The sequence below is a fragment of the Octopus sinensis genome, linkage group LG18, assembly GCF_006345805.1.
Source record: "Octopus sinensis linkage group LG18, ASM634580v1, whole genome shotgun sequence".
NCBI lineage: Eukaryota > Metazoa > Mollusca > Cephalopoda > Octopoda > Octopodidae > Octopus > Octopus sinensis.
The window spans coordinates 32970876-32977795 of record NC_043014.1 but is presented as its reverse complement, the minus strand read 5'-3'; positions in this window follow the sequence as shown (position 1 = coordinate 32977795).

Here is a 6920-nt window from a genome sequence, read left to right as displayed (position 1 = left end):
TATGCAACTGGTACTTAATTTATCAGCCCTGAAAGGATGAAAGGCAAAGTCGACTTCAAATGAATTTGAATTCAGAACATAAAGACAGATGAAATACTGCTTAGCATTTCGCCTGGCATGCTAATGTTTCTGTCAGCTCGCCACCTTACAATACTAATATATCTTTTCTACTCTAGGCACAAGGCCCGAAATTTTTGGGGAGGGGCTAGTTGATTAGGTTGACCCCAGTACACAACTAGTACTTAATCTATCGACCCCGAAAGAATGAAAAGCAAAGTTGACCTTGGTGGAATTTGAAACCCGACTGCATTCCCATTAGCATTCCAATGACTTTTAAATCTCTACATATTTTTCATGAGTATCTTTCATAGGCAATGACATGAAGTAAAAGTTCCATATTTTCATATGATTTATAGATGAACGGAGTATGCAATAATAATGGAGGGTTTCAAATTACCATTACGAAGAAGTACAGCTTTTAAAGTTCGTTTTGAAGAGTCAATAAACGAACACCACTCTGTACGATCATGATTTTGTAATAAACATTCAAAAAGTTCATCAATGTTACTGCAAAAGCAAAATGGGCCTTCAACAGAAAAACACATTTGTAGAACCACATTTCTCTACTGAAAATAAGTTATACGAATACCGTGCTCTAGCAGATACTTCTCCTTCAGTCTTGATGCCAATGGTTCTGCTTTATCTTTTGAGAAGGATAGGTCTCTGACAAGGTCGTTCAGTTCAGCTTGGGAAAATTTCTGAGGTTCAAAGCTATCATCATTAACCGCATAATCTTCCTCAGCAGCACTATTGTGACAGTCAGCATCATCATCTGATGTTTCAATACCATCATCTGCTGGAGCTGGAATTGGCAAACCTCCTTCGTGAGGCACAGGTCTCATTGCAGAATCCAAATTGGGATACACAATTTTGTGTTTATTCTTCATAGAAAATCCTGTGATATTTACTTTGCAAAAATAACAGTCTTTAAAATGGTCTTTTGGCTCCCTCCATATCATTATGCCAAAAGGCATGGACTTCTTCTTCTTATTGAACCAGTCACATAAGCCATTTGAGCGAGCTGAGCAGATAAAATGTGGTGCCCATAACTTGTCCTGATTTCCAAGAGGGCAGTCAAAGTATAGCTTATAAACCTTCTTGATCTCTAGTGTTATTGTAGGTTTTGAGCTTTCACAATAAATTGTCCACAGACATAACAAAACACATCAGGACGATTTCTACACTGTCTTAACATTGTTAACACTGTAAAACAAACAAATGGTTATACTTGTATTGAATTTGAGATGATGAAATATTTCATCAGACCAATTATGACTGGACAACTTAAAATGTTGAAATACCTATTTCATCAGACAGAATTTGATTGGTTAATTTAAGATGATGAAATATTGCATCTGAACTATGCAGCAATGAATAATGTTTATTTTAAAGGTATGTTTCCATGATGTAAATGAAATACATGCATACACGTCATTAATTGGAATTTCTGTATAATATATGAGCTAAAACCCCCCAATTTTCTCATCTTGAAAACTGTACCTGATTTAAAAAAACTAATTGTATATTTGATATCAGCATTAAAAACTACACTAGGTACACCTTGACATATGCTTGCTGAAAACTTCTTGTTGACTAGTGTTTTATTAAAGTGCAAAAGTTATCAGAAAACCCATTTCTATTCATTTTTTAAAATATATAATACTGGACCAAAGACTTTTTAAAATTTCATATTGTTCTCTCACTCTCTTTTTGCTTTTAATTTTATATACTCTTTTACACTTTTACTTGTTTCAGTCATTTGACTGCGGCCATGCTGGAGCACCGCCTTTAGTCGAGCAAATCGACCCCGGGACTTATTCTTTGTAAGCCCAGTACTTATTCTATCGGTCTCTTTTGCTGAACCGCTAAGTGACGGGGACGTAAACACACCAGCATCAGTTGTCAAGCAATGCTAGGGGGACAGACACAGACACACAAACATATACACACACACACACACACACACATATATATATATATATATATATATATATATATATATACATATATACGACAGGCTTCTTTCAGTTTCCGTCTACCAAATCCACTCACAAGGTATTGGTCGGCCCGAGGCTATAGCAGAAGACACTTGCCCAAGATGCCACGCAGTGGGACTGAACCCAGAACCATGTGGTTGGTAAGCAAGCTACTTACCACACAGCCACTCCTGCACCTATATATATATATATATATATTTTTTGTGGCCGTTGCCAGTACCACCTGACTGGCCCTCATGCCAGTGGCATGTAAAAGCACCCACTACACTCTCGGAGTGGTTGGCGTTAGGAAGGGCATCCAGCTGTAGAAATTCTGCCAGATCAAGATTGGAGCCTGGTGCAGCTATCTAGTTCGCCAGTCCTCTGTCAAATCATCCAACCCATGCTAGCATGGAAAGCAGATGTTAAACGATGATATTTGTTTTTAAAGCCAAAACACTGCAACCTGCAAAATTAAACAGGTTGATAATATTGCCTGGTATTTCAATATTTCATAGTTAGGATCCCTTCCTCTGGAAATTTTTGGAGAAAAGTTATTCGCTGACTTCTCTGTTCTGTAGTGTATTTGATATGCATTACTATAGGAACTAAATCAGAGGCATGCAACTTCACTCTGTTTTAATAGATGGTGAACTTTTCTTATTCTCAAGTTCCCAAAGTTTCTTTCTGTAGCTTCAATGGAAACATGGATGTCTTGAGAGTGGCATTTCTGTAGATATCTTGATGGAAGAAACATGAGCCAGAGGTGTTCCTTAATCCATATATGTACTTGTCTGATGGTATTTTTGATGTAGCATCTGCTACATGTGCTTTCATACACCACATAAAGCTGCAGTCATGAATTTTAACTACTGATTGGGCAGATGGGCAGTGTATATATGTTGCTGTTTTGTCTTGGCTTATTTTTAGTTAGGACTCTCTCCTGGGAAGGTGTACTCATAGTATATTCAATCCCTTCCAAAAATTTGCATGGCAGATAACAGCAGGTTTTTACATTAAAATGTGGCAGGGATATTACTAGTATCCCTGTAGCCTCCCCAACTTATGCACCTTTCCCCACAATCCTTCCCCATTCTTTACAGATATTGCCTACTTCCTTCAACTTATCTCCATCCCCACACAATTTTGCAACCCCCCCACTTTCCCTTTATTCACTACTGCTCCTGCCACCTTAACACCTCATCACCACTGCCTACTTCCTTGGAGATATTTCTAATTCATTCTCACATTCTCTCGTAAATGTGGATAGCCATGTAGCTCCTCTGCAATAAGTACCTGCTATACCCCAGCCTCTCCTCCCTCATATCTTAAACCCCACCTAACATAAAGATGCAACATCCTCCCTCCTTGGGTTTGTTGACTTGTGAGTTACAAGCTCCATGGTGACCTCAGTAGTGCTGGTGTCATGAAAAAAAGCACCCTGTGTGTTCCTCTGTGTACACTGTATAAAGTGATTGGCATTAGGAAGGGCATACAGCTGTAGACATGGGATATCAATGCAGTCCTTAACTCTTTGGATCCTTGTCAAACCATGTAGCCCATGGAACATGGATGATGATGATGATGATGACGACAATGATTATGGTGACGACAACGGCAACGATTATGATGATGATGATGATGATGATGGTGATGATGATGATGATGATTACAGTGATGACGACGCCTATGATGATGATGATGATATGATGATTATGATGATGATGATGATGATGATATGATGATTATGATGATGATGATGATAGCGACAACAATGACAATGATGATGATGACGATGATAGAGGTGGGCAATGGCAATGATGGTGTTGATGATGATGATGACAATGATGATGATGATGACGACAACGATGATGATGATGATGATGACGATGATGACAATGATGATGACGACAACAAATAATGATGATGATATATATGAACACACACACAAACAGGTGAAATTCTGTAGCAATATAACAAAAACCAATAACAAATTTTTCAGTTTAATGAAAATTATTTTTCTATCTCCAGCCACAATATCGATGAAATAACCCTAAAAGAATCTCTTTATAAACATAATTTGTTGCATTGCTTCAGACTGTCTTTTAGTTTGTTTTTGAAGCACAAGAGTGGCCTTCCAACTGACCTTCCTGTTGGGAAATGGTCAAAGAAATGTTGCTTCAGAATTCTGATATCACTCATACATTGAGATGACTGATCATCTAAACTGTATTTTGATAAGTATGACTTCAATACCTGATATGTTGCACACACACACACACACACACACACTCACACTCACACACATACACACACACTCTCACACACAGATTGATAGATAGATAGATATAGACATACACACACCAGTGTGAAGGGTGACTAGGAAACTAGGGCATGCAGTCCAACCACCCCATTCCCACTGAGGTTGTGAAAGTGGGGTTCCATGTGTTCCACCCCCCCCCGTTTTCCGTGAAAAGTGTAGTATATATATATATATATATATATATATATATATATATAATATATATATATACATATATGTATGTGTGTCTTTGTGTCTATGTTTGTCCTTCACCAACACTTGACAACTGTCATTGGTGTGTTTACGTTCCTGTGACTTAACAGTTCGGTATGAGAGATCAAAAGAATAAGCACCAGGCTTTAAAAAATGTACTGGGGTAGATTCATTAGACTAAAAATTATTTAAGGTGGTGCCCCAGAATGGCCACAATCTACTGATTGAAATAAGTAGAAGATAGAAGATAAAATGTGTACTCTTTGGTACCGAATAATCAAACGAAATATATCAGAAAGCAATAAAATAAACTTGTAGACTGACTAAATATGCATTTCTCATCTAAATCTGTCCGACTATGAGGAAAGCCTCAGGAAAGTCATTCACTTCAAGAGATAAAAAAAGTTGACAATGTGTCTGCTGGTTTAACATGGCTGAAAGGCAAGCAGCAAAATATCTACTTTCTCTGTCTTTCTCTTTCTTGGTCACTGCTCTTACTATGACTGAAAGCAAGCAGTAAAAAATTTGCTTTCTGTTGACAACTTAACACATTTGAAAGGCAAGCAGCAAAATATCTGCCTTCTCTGACTTTCTCTTTCTTTTCATATTTTCATATTTCATATTTTGCCTTGTCCCTCTTTTTTACAACCCCTTCTTGAAAATAATAGAATACAAAGAAAATAACATCACTGTTCTTTCTATGACTGAAAGTAAGCAGTAAAAATCTTGCTTTCCTTTACCTTTCTTTCTCTTGACCGCTTTATATTAAGAAATGAAGGAATGTGAAATAAAAGTAAATATGGTTACAATGAATCTAGTGAAAATGATCAATAATCAATTATGTATTACACAAAAATTATTTATCATGGAAAAATAGTAAGGATACACCTTTCAACCCAGACACACACATATGTAAATCTGGCACACTCCATTGGTTATGGTAATGAGTGTTCCAGTTGATCTAATCAACAGAACAGGCTGCTTGTGAAATTAACATGCAAATGGCTGAGCATTCCACAGACATGCATAGCCTTAACCCTTTCGTTACCGTATTTATTTTGAGATGCTCTGTGTTTCTTTGAATTACTTTAAATATAACAAAGAATTTAGTAAAATAACTTAGTTACCATTCAGCTAGTGTTAGGAACATAAATTGTGACTAAGGTTTGGTGAAAGATTCTAATTCAAAACTTATAAAAACAAGACATTTGTACTACAGAGCCAGAGGTGGTTTCAGCCAGGTTGGTAACAAAAGGGTTAATGTAGTTCTCAGAGAGATTCAGTGTGACACAGAATGTGACACGGTTGGCCTCTTTGAATTATAAGTATAATTAATTTTTGCCAGCTGAGTTTGCTGAAGCAACATGAAATAAGTGTCTTGTTAAAGGACACAACATGTTGCTTGGGAATCAAATTCATGACCTTACAATCGTGAATTGAATAGTGTAACCACTAATCCATGTACCTTCATTGTAATTGTTTTTATGATTTGTTCCAGAACTATCCAGGGAAATATTATTATCACTGGTAAATAAATTCACAATGCCTTAATCTGTAACTAGTTTGATAAGTGCTAGTGCATGAAATTCTCAGCCCTTGAGTCATTCTGTTGCTTCCGCTAAATATTAATAAATATATGTCAACTAGCAGAAAGCTTTTATCTGGTGGTCTCTAAGGAAGTTAGGAATAGATGAATGGCTTCTTAGGGCTGTACAAGACATGTACGGCAGTGCTGTCTGTAGAGTGAGAGTAAGCCATGAATACAATGGCTGATGAATTTAGCATACAAGCAGGGGTCTACCAGGGCTCAGTTCTCAGTCCTCTATTATTTATCATAGTCATCCAGGCTATAACAGAGGAAATCAAAACTGGATGCCCATTGGAACTACTATATGCTGATGACCATGCCCTTATTGCATCTATCTATTCTATCGGTCTCTTTTGCCGAACCACTAAGTTATGGGGATGTAAACACACCAGCATCGTTTGTTAAGCAATGTTGGGGGGACAAACACAGACACACAAACATACACACACACACATACACACACACACACACACACACACACACACACACACACACACACACACACACACACACACACACACACACACACACATATATATATACGATGGGCTTCTTTCAGTTCCCGTCTATCAGATCCACTCACAAGGCTTTGGTCGGCCTGAGGCTATAGTAGAAGACACTTGCCCAAGGTGCCATGCAGTGGGACTGAACCTGGAACCATGCGGTTGGTAAGCAAGCTATTTACCACACAGCCACTCCTACACCCTTCTTGATATTGCCAACACATCATACTTATAGAGGCCCAGGCTAGTGGAAGGGAACTTCTTTTTGTGTAAATCTA